This window comes from Prionailurus viverrinus, chromosome B1, assembly GCF_022837055.1.
Source record: "Prionailurus viverrinus isolate Anna chromosome B1, UM_Priviv_1.0, whole genome shotgun sequence".
Classification (NCBI taxonomy): domain Eukaryota; kingdom Metazoa; phylum Chordata; class Mammalia; order Carnivora; family Felidae; genus Prionailurus; species Prionailurus viverrinus.
In genome coordinates this window covers 58726452-58743852 of record NC_062564.1, presented here as the reverse complement: position 1 = coordinate 58743852, position 17401 = coordinate 58726452, and the positions used below count along the sequence as shown (strand labels likewise).

Below are 17401 nucleotides of genomic sequence, written 5' to 3'. Positions count from 1 at the left end.
GCCAAGTGCAAAATGAAACAGGATGTTAACCCTGATGACTGGAGTTCACATCTATTTATTTTACATATGGGGAAATATTTTACATATAGATTGCATTCTCTTGGCTCTATAAACAACATCCTTAATTACCTGAAGGCTTTGCATTCTTCAGCCTGGTGACTGTTTTTCAAATTTCATGTAATGATTAGTCAGAGTGGAAAAACAGGAAATAGGGCAACAGTGTGACACAGAGGAAGTGGCTCAGGGAGCCTGGAGTTCTAATATTGGCTATGCAACTCACTGGCTAAACCAGACATTTAATCTCTCTCTGCCCTTATTTCCTAAAACCTGCACATGGAGACACACAGCTTGTGTGTATGGGAGTAGGGCCTCCAAACGTTATTCCTACCAACCATCTGTCTGAAAACCTATTGTACCCCTCCCCATATCCTTGGGATCCTTAACAGCAGAATGAACCCAAGTGAGTTATTAATTTCAGTATCTATTTAGAGACTGTTCTAAAAGCATTCCAGCTTCTTCCTGGCTGTAAAGGGAGGTATTTTAGGGGGTTGGTTGGGATGAACCAGGAAAGAGGGAGGCCATGGGGTGTTAAGAACTAAACTCTTCACTGTGTGAACATCTGTTGTTCCCTGTAAGCCTGGTTAGGGAAGAAATGGGAAGGGAACCTTCACTCTGATCTAGAGAACTTCTAAACTCTCCATTTCCAGAAGGGTCTGCTCCATTCAGGTGACCAATCAGGGCCTGGCTTGAGTATCCAAATCACTCAGTATGGCCTAATCCAACTTCTACCACATATGACTGGTCAACCTGAGGCCCTTGGCCTTCACCTGTAAGCTGCCTGCTCCAATGAGTTTGGAAACTTAGTTCCTTGGAATCTGTGAATACCTAGCTCGAGAACTCCCTTCTTAAGTACGATGGTCACTGTTCTTTGTCTCTAGTGTTGAGCTGGGCTCTTAGATTTCCTTTTAGGGTTGTTTTCTAAACCCCCAACAGGGTTTCTGGTCCTGACTTTTTCTTAGCACTAGGGGAAACTGGCCTCATTTGGCTAGTCCTTGTGAAGTCTGGTGGGCTTTCAGTTCTCTTTCAGGACAATTCTTCATATGAGAGAGAGAAAACCTAGTGTATTTTCCATAAGGGATTATTTGGGAGTTGTTAGTTTAATGTTTTTCAGTTCGTATATATCATAGACTTTATTAACTGCTTATATTATCTGTTGCTGAGGGAGGTATATAAAATTTCTATGAGACTGTAGATATGTCAATTTCTCTTTGTAATTCTGTCAACATTTTGCTTTGAAAAAATTGAAGGTACAATTTGGATGCACACAGGTTCGGGATTGTTATATCTCCTTGGTGAAATTTTCCTTTTTATTAATCTTTTGTTTCCTACCATTTGTTTTGGCCCCAAAGTCTATGTTGCTTAACACTTGCCTGGTATATCTACTTTTTACCCCCCACTTAGTCGTGATTCATTTTATTTTGCTGGTATAAAAAACATGGGCTTTGCCACAGCAAAATTTGGAGTTCTCTGCAATGACACTAAGTGTGGATTTTAATTTAATTTTAAATTTAATTTTAAATTTTTTAACATTTATTTATTATTGAGAAACAGAGCACGGGAGGGGCAGAGAGAAGGGGAGACACAGAATCTGAGGCAGGCTCCAGGCTCTGAGCTGTCAGCACAGAGCCCAATGCAGGGCTCGAACCCACAGACCATGAGATCATGACCCAAGCCGAAGTTGGACACCCAATCTACTGAGCTACCCAGGTGCCCCAACCTAAGTGTAGGTTTTAAAGATGATCAGGGAACTGATCAGAAGGCTGATCTTCCAGAGGTCAGAGTGAGAAAGCTGTGTCCTGGAGATGGCACTAAATGTGGCTTCAGCCAAGCTACCCAGGGTGGTGGCAAAATACCTTGGATTAGTAGCAGCCTGGTGGGCAAAGGAACAGAGACATTGTCATAATGTAAAGAAAGGATCAGATGCACAAGCACAGAGTTACAGTGCCTAGCCACCTTGCAAGGAGAGAATAGGATTTGCTGATTTGTTTCCCTAGTGGTCTTGTCTCAGGTAATGGATGCCTTGTCGAGATGATGACACTGTGTAAAGCAGTTGCTACCTCCTTGGAGCATTTGACATCTATATCAATGAGTCATTATGGTTCCCAGTAGCCAAGGATACCTTGGAATTGGGCTTACGTGTCACCCCTTTATGTCTCTGAAAGAGTGCTATCTTTAGTATCTCATTCTCCAGAAATGACCCCAGAAGGAAGTCAAGGAAGGAAAAGAAAGAGATCTGCTCCAAGAACTTCATCATGTCCTCAACCAGATGGCCCAGTTTGTTGTCCAAGACCAGTTCCTGTCCCTATCCTTTTCCTCTCTGCCCATCCTAAGCACCAGTATCATCTGCAGTCTTTAGCCTTTAGTCATTTCTCAGAGAAGCCATAGTGTACCTTTTCTATTCATTTATTTCCACTTTTCTGTATTCATATGTTTCCAATGTGTTTTAGCTTATAGCTGATTTTAAAAGTTTGATATAAAAATTTCCCCTTCTGAACTATCAAACTTATCCATTCATATTTATTATGACTATTAATACACATGATTTTATTTATTCTACCTCCTGTTTGTTTTTATTTTACCATTCCTTTTTTTTTTTTGGCTGCTTTTTATTTCTCCTTCCTTACTTCTCTTTATCACTTCTTTTCCCTATTACAGTTTTGATATATGTCTTATCTCTATTTTTGTGTTAAACTTTAGAAGTTTAACATGTGTGTGATTGACTTAACAAAGACCAAAGTGATACCTCTACCTTTTATGAGAACTTTAATTCTACTTTCCCCACTTCATTTTCAATATTATTTCCACCCCCCCCCCCCCCAGTATTTTAGGTCTACCTTACTTGTAACCCATCTTTAATGTTGTTTTTCTATTTTTTGTTTGTTTGTTTTTAAAGAATATACTTATCTAAATTTACCTTATGTTTACCAGTGACATGGCTCACTTTTCCTTCAGCTTATTCCTTCCTTCTTGGTCCAATTTTCTTTATCTTTTAATTCTTTCCATAAAGATCTGCAAATGATAATTTTTTTGAAATTTGTTTTTCTGAGTTGCACTCTAATTCTTCAATCATAGCTTAGCTAGGACTAGAACTTTAGGACTTTGAAGACATTAGGAATGTTGCTATTGGGAAGTAAATGTCATAGCTTTGCGGGTAATTTGTCTTTCACTCTGTTTTTGTTACTTTTATGGTTTGCTCTATCTGTGATATACTGTGGTGTCACTACCATTTTTCCAAGTGTGGGTTTACTTCTATTTATCCTGTTCTGTGCTCAGAGAGCCCTTTAAATCTGAGGATTTAACATCTTTCTTCCATCTTGAGTCCTGTTTCTTCTGAAACTCAAAGTTAAAAATCTCTCTCTCCCTGTCTCTCTTTGTATACGTGGGTGGGTGTGCCTTTCAGTTGTATAGTCTACAATTATTAAACTCTTCATACTTTTTACAATTTCATTTTTTGTGTTGAATTCTAGTATTTCTTCAGATCTGTCTGAGCTGCTTAACCTCTCCATTAATGTCAGCGATTATATTTTTGCAAATCAAGCACTAAATAAATGTTAGCTATTTTTATCCTTCCTTTATTAACTTCTAACATACTTATTGTGTAGTGTGTCAGTTGTTCTAATGTCTTGGGTTCTTGGATGTGTTCATTTTCCTGTGGTTGCATTGGCTGACTTTCCCGTAGGGTGGATTGTTTCTTTGTGAAGTTTGTAATTTTTTAATGATTGGCTCATTTTTAGCTGTTTGTTTTTAAAGTGGGAAACTCAAGTGTTTTTTTGGGTTCATGTCTATTGGTTCTGCTCAGGTTATCACTGGTTTGAGGTAGATTTTTACATTAAATTCTCAACTCTGGAATTTAGACCTGCCCATGGTGCAAGGCTGAAGTTTTTTCCAGGACCCTTTTTTGTATGTATGTATGTATGTATGTATGTATGTATGTATGTATGTGTTTATTTCGCATGTCTGTGTGTACCCAGAATTAAAGATTTTGTGGGATTTGGAGTCCTTTACTCTCTATGTCTGCATGGTAAACTTTCAGTTTGCGGCCAACTGTTCATTTGGCCTTTTCTCACAATTCAAACAAACAAAACTCATTCCTTATCTTATTTATCCTGAGGATGGTAATGAATTGGCCCAGGAGCTATTGAAAAAATAAAAACCAAACCAAACCAAAGCAAAACACAAACTGACTGCTATAGGACTGATGTAAATAATAGACTTTCTTGTAGGAGATACTTAGCTAAGCCTTATATTCATTAACAGTGAAAATGGAGTTAAATTTTTATTTATATAAATTTGGAGCTTTGAGGTAGTGAGAATAATCTGAAATGATAGGCTTGCTAAAAATACCGGGCATTGTGATTTATTTAGATTTTTTTTTCTTATTGCAGTCAATAATTAGTCGGCTGTTTCTTAACCTTTCTTAGCGACAGAAAAGTACACTTACATGCAAAGATTTCTATAAATTTTCAGGGAGTCCATGGACCTCTTGGAGCCCACACAAAGACAACAGGTAAAGACTCTTTGAATCATGTGGCATTTGAGTTAGAGTTAAAATAAATTCATCATATTTGAACACCCTTAGAGTTTCTGAGGGGCTTCCATTCAGGGCACCCATCTTCTCCACCCAGTTTCCCAACGATTTCATAATAAAAAAATAATGTGTAAAGTCTAGGGGCACCTGGGTGGCTCAGTCAGTTAAGCATCTGACTTTGGCTCAGATCATGATCTCATGGTTTGTGGGTTTGAGCCCTGCATTGGGCTCTGCACTGACAGCTTGGAGTCTGAAGCCTGCTTCAGATTCTCTCTCTCTCTGCCCCTCCCCTGCTTGTGCTGTCTTCTCTATCTCTCTCAAGAATGAGTTATCAATAAAAAAATGTGTAAAGTCTAAAATAATCCTCCTTATTTTGAATAAAGGTTAGGTTGGAAGATATGGACTAATAGGGTGCCGAGTGTTTGTCCTAACTGAACACCAGGATTAGCCTGATTTACCCACCTGTACCCATCTGGACAGGGCTGATGTCTCTGCCTGGGAAGTACTAAGTACCAAGTACTTAGGGTAAGTATTAAGGCAGGGAAGCACTAATAAGTAGGAAGGCAGGGAAGATCAGAAGAATAGTCCTGTTTTCAGAGAAGGAAAGGAGTGGAGCTCAGCTATAGATCAGGTATATTTTCCAAATTTACCAATGGCAGAGAAAATAAATGATAGAGAGAACCTTGGGGAGAATCCTTCCATGTGGAGACCAGGAGAGGGCATATTATTTCCCCTCAGCAGCGCTGACTGTAGGTGACAGGTGCTAAAGTATATGTAAGGGGGACTAGACAGCTTAAAAATCTGCTATGAAAAATCCTCAACAGGAGTGATTTATACTCCATTTTGCCTCCCCAAAATGGATGGTGCTGGCTGTGCAGCTCTACAGGCCAACAGGCACATGGGGAGGCTGATTATGAAAGGCATGTCCCTGAAGTCACTTTGTCTCCTTGGCAATATGTTCTGCGGCCACAGCTCAGAACAGAAACTTCCCAGGTCCGTTGTCCTTATGATGAGAAATTGCGTGCAATTTACCGAATACCTGGAAGGGATACTCTTCTTTATTCCCCAAGTTTACATTTTTAAGGAGTTTACGGTAGGATTCCAGGGGCTGATAAAAATCACAGAAAGGTCAAATCTGTCTATCTTAGCACATTATCCTTTTAGTTGGATGCTAATGAGGTGAACCCATTGCTTTCTAAATTTTATTTTATTTTAGATTTTTTCAAGTTTATTTTATTTTTTTTTTTTGGGGGGGGGAAGAAGGGGAGGGACAGAAAGAGAGGGAGAGGGAGAGAATCCCAAGAGTCTCTGCATGGTCAGCACAGAGCCCGATGTGGGGCTTGAACTCACCAACTGTGAGATCATGACCTGAGCCAAAATCAAGAGTCGAACACTTAACCAAGTGAGCCTCCCAGGTGGCCCATAAAAATTTATTAATTAAAAAAAACTTCTTCTTATTCACCTTCCTGAAATTTTAATTTTTTCCTCACGATGTTTGGCTTATATTCCTTTAAGCCACAAACCCGTGACCACTTTACACTACTTCTCACTGTCCCCTGCCTTAGGTCCTTTACAAACTTCAGTCCCTTTCTCCTCTTTGATCCCCTCTCATCTTTCTCATTTAGTGACTCATTTCATTATGTCCCTAAAGGCCTGTGAAAGAGGTCATGTATCTATTAAGAACCCTTTAACACACGGTGTGGCTGGTGTGGATCTGAAATCTTTGGCTCTGATGTCACTTAGGTTAGCGTTACTGGGGCCCAAACAGCTCTGCTACCTTTGGAAGGACTCAGGGCTTTTACAAACCAGGACCACAGAGCACAGCCTTGAGTCCCTCTGTCAGGACCCCTTCCACTCATGCTCAGTAGTAAGCACTGAGTTGTTAGGGTTAATACTTGTTTAGAAGGAAACTGAAATGGCGTTTCCTGGATTCCAAGTCCCTCTTTTGGTTTCATTCCTGACAGAACTCCAATTTTTCTCAGACTTCTAGCTTGCTCCCTAAAGCAATATAGGAACTTGGTGCAAGAGGCAAATGTGAAGTGTAAGTTTTGAGGTATTTCACTCTATAGTTTTCAGTTGAGTCTTAACTTTATTTTATAGATGAGGAACCTGAGGCTTAAAAAAAGTGGAGGAGCCTGGATTTGAATCTAGAACTATCCGACACTGAAGCCAGTTCTTTGCACTGTTCTATGTTGCCCTCTTATTTTAATCTTTCATGATTTTTTGAGGTTGGGTCTCTGTTTATCTTCACATCATGTCAGTCAAGACAGGTTGTAAGAACTGTACTACATCATACCCATATATATATTTTTAAGTTTATTTATTTTGACAGAGAGAGGGAGAAAGAGAGAGAGTGCACATAAGTGGGGGAGGGGCAGAGAGAGAGGGAGAGAGACCATCCCAAGCAGTCCCTGCACTGCTGGCATGGAGCCCCTGATGCAGATCTCGAACCCACAAACTGCGAGATCATGACCTGAGCCAAAGTCAAGAGTTGGATGTTTAACCAACTGAACCACCGAGGCCCCCCTGTACCCATATTTTTATCTAAATAAACCATGCGGGAACTATTTCCTACCTAATTTCAAGTCTGTTCAACCCATCTCACAAAGACTTGTTCACTGGCTTTCAGAATCTGGAGAGGAAGCACAATTTTTGGTTTTGCTTTTGTAGAAAGGACAGATTTATGTTTATTTAGTTTCCATAATCCTATTTGGGCAATTACAATATAAAAATTATATATATATAACGATTTATCATACATTCTCAATGTAAAGAATTGAAATAGCATGAGACATTTAGAGTAAAATATCAAAGTCTCCATTTATCATCAGTGCATTAGGTTTTATACCTATTTCCAGATGTAACCACTGAAAGCAGTAAGGTATTTATTGTTCCATGGGGCACCTGGGTGGCTCGGTCGGTTAAGCTCTGACTTTGGCTCAGGTCATAAACTCCGGGTTCATGAGTTTGAGCCCCACGTCTGGCTCTGTGCTGATAGCTCGGAGCCTGGAGCCTGCTTCAGATTCTGTGTCTTTCTCTCTCTCTGCCCCTCCCCGGCTTGTACTCTCTCTCTCTCTCTCTCAAAAGTACATAAACAACAACAACAAAAAGGTATTTACTGTTCAGCACTTTATATTCGCTTTATGTGCATATACACACATATACACTGTATTTATTCATTGCTTAAGGTGAAGTTAGATTATGCTTATTGTTTTGGATTTGCTTTTTTCACTTAATAATAAGTCTTGAAGATGTTTACATGTCAATTCAAATAGATATACCTCATTCTTTAAAAAATTTTTTGTTTTGGGGCGCCTGGGTGGCGCAGTCGGTTAAGCGTCCGACTTCAGCCAGGTCACGATCTCGCGGTCCGTGAGTTCGAGCCCCGCGTCAGGCTCTGGGCTGATGGCTCAGAGCCTGGAGCCTGCTTCCGATTCTGTGTCTCCCTCTCTCTCTGCCCCTCCCCCGTTCATGCTCTGTCTCTCTCTGTCCCAAAAATAAATTAAAAAAAAAATATATCAAAATAAAAAAAAAATTTTTTTTGTTTTAAGTTTATTTATGTATTTTGAAAGAGACAGAGACAGTGTGAGTGGGGGAGGGGGAGAGAGAGAGGGAGAGAGAGAGAATCCCAAGCAGACTCTTCACTTGCAGTGAGTTCGATATGGGGCTCAAGCTCATGAAACTGGGAGATCATGACCTGAGCGGAAGCTGAGAGTCACATGTTTAACAGATTGAGCCAAACAGGCACCCCTACCTCATTCTTCTTTTTTTAAAAAAAAAAAATTTTTTTCAACGTTTATTTATTTTTGGGACAGAGAGAGACAGAGCATGAATGGGGGAGGGGCAGAGAGAGAGGGAGACACAGAATCGGAAACAGGCTCCAGGCTCTGAGCCATCAGCCCAGAGCCCGACGCGGGGCTCGAACTCGCCGACCGCGAGATCGTGACCTGGCTGAAGCCGGACGCTTAACCGACTGCGCCACCCAGGCGCCCCTACCTCATTCTTCTTAATGGCAAAATAGTATCCCATTCCTTATTAATACTAAAATTTCCTAAGGTGTGTTCTATGGTAAAAAATAATTGGGAAATACAAGATCAAATGCAGTTAACTAGAGTTCTTTACTATAGGCTACCAGAACCTTAAGTATGGTAATGTGCATGGTAAATCTCCAAGAGGGTTTATCTGGATGGAGTGTTTATCAAACTTAATTTGTTTGTCAAACTTTAATTTATTTGCTTTAAAAGTTTCTTCAGGGTAGATACTGCTTGCATGGATGAGGCAAATCTAGGAGGTTAGGCTAATACTTAAGATGCCAGATTTTAGCTGACTGGACCCCAGGGGTGCAGTCAACAGGATATAATTTAACAGGAATTAAATGTTGCACACTAGTTTCAAATATCAGCAGCATAAGTATAAAATGAGGACTAATGATTTTTAGAAAAAGGAAAGCCTTTACAATTGTATATGAATGCAAGTTCAATATGAACTATCAAGGTGATGTGGCTGCTTAAAAAGCTAATGAAAATTTAAGGTGCATAACTGGAATTGCGGTGTTCAGATCAGCCAACGTAATTATTTCACCATACTCCTATTGGTCCAGCTTTGACACCTCAGCTTCTCATAGGGAAAGCTCCACCTCTTAGCACCAAGAGTCAATAAAATACCCTTGCCCTTAGCTATGAATCATCCTTGGAGAAGGAAAGAAGGGGGCAGAAAGAACAGATAGGAGCCTGCAGATAACTTAGAAACCCAAAACCATACTTTACATAGACATTTTAGTTTGAAAGGGTTTTCTCTTACTTCTCTTAATTCAATGCTGTAGATATTATTTCTTTCATTTTACAGATGAAGAAATGAGCTTCAGCCACAGCTAAGTCTTTTTTTTTTTTTTAAGTTTATTTATTTATTTTGAAAGAGAGAGAGAGAAGGGGAGGGGCAGAGAGAGAGGGACAAAGAATCCCAAACAGGCTCCCATTGCTGTCAGCTCAGAGCCCGACATGGGGTTGGATCCTACAGATGGTGAGATCATGACCTGAGCGGAAATTGAGAGTCTGATGTTCAATGGACTGAGCCCCCCCAGGTGCCCCAGCCAGAGCAAGCTCTTGACCTTACTTCCTTTGATGCCAAGTCTAGGTTTTTTTCAACTATACCCCCATCATGTTTGTATATGTGTATTTTTAAGCTTTCCTTCCTGATTATCAAATGCTTCCCAACTTCACTGTCTGAATTTTTGCCACTCTCCCAGAATACTCTGGATAACAATTATGTTCATTCAAACAAAACTAATCTGATTTCTGACTACTCACCCACTCTTCACACTTTTTTAAATTTTTATTTATTTATGTATTTTTTCAACGTTTATTTATTTTTGGGACAGAGAGAGACAGAGCATGAACGGGGGAGGGGCAGAGAGAGAGGGAGACACAGAATCGGAAACAGGCTCCAGGCTCTGAGCCATCAGCCCAGAGCCCGACGCGGGGCTCGAACTCACGGACTGCGGGATCGTGACCTGGCTGAAGTCGGACGCTTAACCGACTGCGCCACCCAGGCGCCCCAACACTTTTTTTTAAATGTAAATGATGAACTGGTCACTGACAACTGGATTTGAATCTACTTTTCTAATTTATTCTTCCACTTCAACTTGGTCTCAGCTCTTTGCCCCTCAGAATGGGATTTGTTGCTATCCATTATTTCCAGACCTTGCCTTCAGAAATCATCCCTATTACTTAACAAAAAGTCACTCAATTACTTAGTTGAGGTGGCTGAATGCTTATTTTTCTGTATCTTGCTAGCTAAGAGTAGTCAACATTAAATTTTCTTGAGTGGTTTTTGGTGGTATCCACTAAATCATTAATGGCATAAACAAAAAAATAATAACACTAAAAATTAAATATCAAAGTAATGATGAGTAAATTTTAAAACATTCTACTGCCAGTAGATAAAACCTGTTTCTCCACAAGATACTGCTGTTTTATGATTATTAAAATGTTGGTACAATCCCAAGATTGTTCTTCTTCTCTTTTTGAAATCAGTTTAATGGAAAACACACAAATTTATGGCTCATAAAAATTTCAAAAAAATATAACTTCTGAAAGTAGATAAAAAACTTTCTTTTATTTTCCTGCATCAACAATTTACATTTCTTAAATCAAAGTTTACAATATATGTTCTAAACAGATATACTGGTTCTTCAACTGTGCAAAAACATTTTATTCCACATATCACCTGAAAGAAGTGTTAATAATTGAACTTTTTTGTAAACTTCTTGGAACTGAAGTTTAAACCTCAGAAACATATAGAAGATTTTTTGAGAGACATTTAATTATATTTAAAACAAAGAATATTGGAAGATCATGGAAACAGATTGAAAACTGACTTCTTTCTTCTTTTACAAAGTGTCCATATAGCTCTAGTGCTTGTGACTGGCATTGACATAATTGATGTACCAAATCACCTTTAAAATATTTACCCAAACATTTTGGGTACCTTACATAAAATCTCTTAGTCAAACAATGTAAGCCCATAATTTGCTATTAAATGTAACTGTATGCTAGGTGCTGTGGGGGAAGCAGGAAGCTTAAGGTGATGTCCCAGAGCATGAGAAACTTCTAATCTAGTTGAAGAGATAAGGCCATGCCTGGCAACAAAGTTGGAACACATTACACGATTGTTAATCAAACCAAAGAATGTTTCCGCATCCATCAAGGAAGCGACTCATGTAGTGCAGACATTAAATGAGAAGGAAAAGTAAGTTTGTGTAGAAGGTGAATTTTGAGCAGGGCTTTGAAGAATGGGGAGGGTGGCAACAGCTAGAGAAGATTATGGAAGTCCTAACAAGGAAGTAAGAATGGCGAGAAGAAGAAAAGGGAAAGAAAGAGATACTACATATTTGTAATATCCTGGACTCTGTTTATTGTCTCATTTAATCCATACAGCAGCCTATGAAAGGAATAATGTTTTGCCCATTTTTCATCTTCAAAATGAAAGAGCCATTTTGGGTCACCATCAGTTTATCCTATTTGCTAAGCAGCACACCTTCCTCATCTATATAAATCTTTTTCATATTTCATAAATGTCATTGAGTTTGGCCCTTTGTTAACTTGACTTATGAGGTCTTGGTTTCCTCATGGCAATTATTTCCAAATTTATGAATGAACAGTCTTGTCAATGTGGACCTGTGCCTAAGTAATTACAAAAATGTGGTTTTTTTGGCCTCTGCTGGAAACCCTTACCTTCCTGTGACTTGGCACATGCCCTCTTCCTGAAAAGAGAGATATTTCACCAGTCCTCAAATCAGCTCTGGCATTAATGGAAGTGCAGAATAGCTTTCAGTAATTAGTTAGAACCATAAGTTTTGTTTAGCTCACATAGATAACTCTGAATTGGCTATATTATATAGCGATGGATGCCACAGAAATTTGCACGATATAGGTAGACTTCATTGAAAGAGTAGAGTCCTAATGTCCCTTCTTTTTTTTCAACGTTTATTTATTTTTTTTTGGGACAGAGAGAGACAGAGCATGAACGGGGGAGGGGCAGAGAGAGAGGGAGACACAGAATCGGAAACAGGCTCCAGGCTCTGAGCCATCAGCCCAGAGCCTGACGCGGGGCTCGAACTCCCGGACCGCGAGATCGTGACCTGGCTGAAGTCAGACGCTTAACTGACTGCGCCACCCAGGCGCCCCTAATGTCCCTTCTTTACTGTCTATCTTAACCACCTTCATTTTGTTTCAAGCTTACTTAGTGACTTCTGCTATGGGAACCAAAGGCCTCTAATGGGAATTCAGGTTATACTCTGCTCTAAATTTCTTTTCTTTTAATGACTTCTCTATGAGACTTTCAACAATTCATCTTCATTATTACCAGGAAGGGCATTCTGCATTAGTCGATGATTATTTGTCTATCTTAAGAGTTCATACACTTTTAAGTACATTTTACAAAATTACCTAATTTTATGCTGTGGCATAAAAATGCTGTCAAATAATTCTTTGAAGTGATATTTTTATAAATTTATTTTAGAAAATTTTAACGTTTATTTATTTTTGAAAGGGAGGGTAGGTGCAGAGAAAGGGAGACACAGAATCTAAAGCAGGCTCCAAGCTGTCAGCACCGAGCCTGACACGGGGCTTGAACCCACGAAACATGGGATCATGACCTGACCCGAAGTCGGACACTTAACCGAAGTTATTCTTTTAAACGATAACAATATAATTAATTTCATTTCAGAAAAAAACTTCTGTTGACAATTTATTACTATAAAAATATTGTGGACAGAACAGAGAAAGTAAAAAAGACCCTGAAATCTGGTGCATATTCTTTCATAATTTTTCATGCAAATAACAAAAATGTACACATAAATGGGATTATATTTTCTGTAATTTGCATGTGGTCTCTCAATAAGCCATCATAGACATATTTCTGTAACAATACATAATGATTTATTTTATGCATTTGAATGCTGCATAATATTTTATTGTATGTATCACAATTTAATCCTATTGACAGAAAAGTTGGTTGTTTCTAAGTTTTCACTTTTTAAAAAAATTTTTAATGTTTTGTTTATTTTTGAGAGCCAAACAGTGCGAGTTGGGGAGGGGCAGAGAGAGAGGCGGACACAGAATCCTAAGCAGGATTCTCTCTGAGCTGTCAGCACAGAGCCCAAAGTGGGCCTCGAACCCACAGACCATGAGATCATGACCTGAGCTGAAGTTGGACACTTAACCGACTGAGCCGCCCAGGTCCCCCTAAGTTTTCACTTTTTTAAAAAAAGGTGTCATAAATATTATTTTATATATACATGTTTCATCTATTTCTTTACACTTATCCTTCAGATAAATTCCCAGAAATTGAGTTTATGGATTTAAGGATATTCAAATTAACATTTTGATAGTGCTAATTTGCTCTCTAGAAATTTTATGCCAATTTATATTCTAACATTATGTAAGTGTATCTATTTCCAAACACTCTTTAGCACTTGACATTAGAGTTTGTCAAAATAATTGGCAAAAACTTATACCTTGGTTTTGTTTTCATTTGTATTTGGTTCTTATTGATGTTGGGCATATTTTTGTTTGATTGATGTCCATTTGTATTTCTTTTATGAATTGTATATCTACATTCCCCCCACTGCTTTAACAGAGGTGTTTACCGTTTTCTTATTTTTAAGACCTCATTGTATATTATGGCTCTTAAGTCATTGCCATAATGTTGCAAATATTTTCTTTACATTTTCATTTGTCAATTTTGTTATTAAAATATGGTAATTTTTACATTTAATTTTCAATATATGTGGGATTTATTTTGATGCAATAAAAGAATCTAACCTATTCCAACCCCCCCCCCCCAAATGGCTCAGTTTCCCAGCATCATTTATTGAATGATTCATTATGGTGGATTGATTGCAATAATAGCCCCAATTTTTTCACTCCTCCTTGATTCAAGCATTTTTTAAAAGTTTATTTATTTATTTTGAGAGAGCAAGAGAGAAAGTGTGTGCAAGTAGGAGAGGGGAAGAGAGAGAGGGAGAGAGACAATCCCAAGCAGGCTCCATGCTATCAGGGCAGAGCCTGACATGGAGCTTGACCTCATGAACCATGAGATCATGACCTGAGCCAAAATCAAGAGTCTGATGCTTAATGGACTGAGCCACCCAGGCACCCCTCCCTGTATCCAAGCCCTCCTCTACTGACTTCGAGCTTAGACATATGACTTGCTTTGCCCAATGAAACAATAGCAATGCAAGCTGAGACTTGAAAAATGCTTGTGTATTGAGGCTTACTTGTTTGCTGTTCTTAGAACTCTTATGTTATATAAAGCAGCCCAGGTTAGCTTGCTGGATGATAAGAGACATGTGGCCTGATCTCCCCTGTCACTCTCAGTGAATCATAAGATATATGAATGAGACCAGTCAAAACCAGTCATCTCCATCTAGCCCATTGGCTGACCACAGACCCAGGAGCATGCTCAGCTAAGATCAGCCAAGCCTGGCCTAGACCTAAAGAACCACTTAGCTTACTCCAGCACAAACTGCCAAACTACAAAATTATGAAGTAAATAAATGGTTCCTATTTTAATCTGTTGCACTTTTGGGTGATGTGTTTCTCAGTGAAAGGTAACTGGTACATACATCCGTCTTCCCCATACTGATTTAAATAAATACCACACCTTTCATGCTCTAAATTCCCATTTCCATACGTGTTTGTTTCTGAGCTCCTATTCTGTTTCTTTGATCTATTTGCTTCTTCCCCTGGTAATTTCACACTTTAAAACTTATTGTAGCTTTGGGGCACTTGGGTGGCTCAGTTGGTTAAGCGTCCGACTTCGGCTCAGGTCATGATCTCGCCGTCCATGAGTTCGGGACTCACATCGGGCTCTGTGCTGACAGTTCAGAGCCTGGAGCCTGTTTCAGATTCTGTGTCTCCCTCTCTCTCTGCCCCTACCCCGCTCATACTCTGTCTCTCTGTCTCTGAAAAATGAATAAACCTTAAAAAATTTTTTTTTAATTATTGTAGCTTTATGGCATATTTTACTATTTGGTGGGTTCATTTATCACCCAGTACCATGATTATTCCTTTTTATTTAGAGGAAACTTGTCAAATTATCAAAAAAAAAAAAAAGTCTTGTTAGGATTTTATTTTAATTGCATTAATTTTTTTGGAATATTTTGAATTTTAGTGCAGAAATTTGTGAAGTTTCTTACCCACTTTTATGTTATTTAGCAACATTTAACATTTTTCTTCATAATATTGTATCAGTCAGGGTTTAACCTGAGTAGTAGAGCCAGGAGGAAGTATATAATAAAAGATCTATTGCAAAAAGTTGGTTTATGCAATTGCGAAGCCTAGCTAGTCCAGTCCAAATCTGTCAGGCCATCAAGAGGGGCAGGACAGGCTGGGACTCCGGGGCGTAGGCTGAAACAGCTATTCACAGATAGAGTTCCTTCTTTGGCAAGACTCAGCTCTACCTTTTAAGGCCTTAAATGGATTGAATGAACCCACTCAGGTTATCTAAAATAATCTCCTTTACTTAAAAGTCAGCTGAATATGGACTTTTAGTCATGTTTACAAATGCCTTCAAAGTAACACCTAGATTAGTGTTTGATTCAATACTAGGGATATTAATTTAGTCAGGATGACACATAAGAAACACCATAACATTTATATTTTGTGTTTTCTCATTTTAGGCTTTTCATTATATTTTATGTTCATTTTCAACAGAAAAACAAGTTATTTAAAAAATGTTTTTCTTGTGCCTTGTACTCATAAGATTTTTATTGTGTTTACTAGTTTTTTTCTGTTTTCAAACACAAATGTTTTCACTTGCAATATTTTTGTTTTTACAATATTTTCCTGCTTTACTTCATTGGTTAGAACTTTGAGAAAAGCCATTTTTTTTAAGTTTATTTATTTTGAGAGATAGATAGAAGAGAGAGAGAGAGTCAGCAGTGGAGGAGGAGAGAGAGAGGGAGAAAGAATCCCAACAGGCTCTGCACTTTTAGTGCAGAGCCCAACACGGGGCTTGAACTCATGAACTGTGAGATCATGACCTGAGCTGAAGTCAAGAATCTGATGCTCAACCAACTAAGCCACCCAGGTTCCTCTTGAGAAAGATCTTGAAGGATAAAATAATAAGACTTCTGCTTCTATGGACCTTGAAGGTATTATACTAAGAGGAATAATCAGGCAGAGAAAGATAATTGTATGATCTCACTTCTATGTGGAATCTAAAAAACAAACAAGCAAACAAACAAACAAACAACAAACAAACCCAAACTCATAGAAAAAGAGCATATTTGTGGTTATCAGAGGTGGGGGGTGGGGATGAGAGTAGTCAAAGGTACAAACTTCTAGTTATAAGTTCTAATGGTGCAATGTACAACCCGATGACCATAGTTAACGCTGCTAGAGGGTATATTTGAAAGTTGCTAAGAGAATAGATCAGAGAGTTCTTATCACAAGAAAAAAAAAACCATTTTTTCTTTTATTTCTTTTGTATCTATATGAGATGATGGATGTTAACTAAACTTCTTGCAATAATCATTTTACAATATGTGTAAGTCAAGTCATTGTGCTCTTTACCTTAAACTTACATTATATGCCAATTACATCTACGATGATCTGACTTAGGATTTTTCTACTTTGCCATGGTGCAAAAGCAATATGCATTTAGTAGAAACTGTACTTTGAATTTTGAATTTTGATCTTTTCTGTGGGTTAGCAATATGTGGTATGATATCGTGATGCTGGACAGTGGCAGCAGGCCACAGCTCCCAGTCAGCCACGGGATCACAAGGGTAAACAACTGATATACTTACAATCATTCTATACCTGTACTACCATTCTTTTTTTCACTCTCAGTGCAGGTGTTCAATATATTATGTGAGCTTTTCAACACCTTATTATCAAATAGGCTTTGTATCAGATGATTTTGCCCAACTGTAGGCTAAGGTAAATGTTCTGAGCATGTCCAAGGTAGTCTAGGTTAACCTATGATGTTCAGTAGGTTAGGTGTATTAAATGCATTTTGATTTAAGATTGTTTTCAATTTACGATAAGTTCATTGGGATGTAACCCCATCATAAGTCGAGAAAGGTTTTATCTCAATAATACTGGGGGGAAAAAAGAAAAATGACTAGTACCACTGTTTCTGATAGAATGACCCAAGGGACAGTACTATCAAGTAAATTTGAATTTTTTAGTTCAATAAAAGGCTCTGACCATAGAGTAAGGGTGGGGCGGGGGTTGGGGGGAAAGACTCTGCTTGTAGGAGTTTCAGACTGGGTCATTTAGATTAATCCTTTTTTTGGAGCCAGAT

At 38.6% G+C, this 17401-nt stretch overlaps 1 long non-coding RNA gene across 2 annotated transcripts in view; it reads left to right on the top strand.

The window, feature by feature from the left end:
- Positions 1-17401, top strand: part of LOC125163389 (uncharacterized) — a 149053-nt gene that overhangs the window by 15844 nt on the left and 115808 nt on the right. The window lies entirely within an intron of this gene.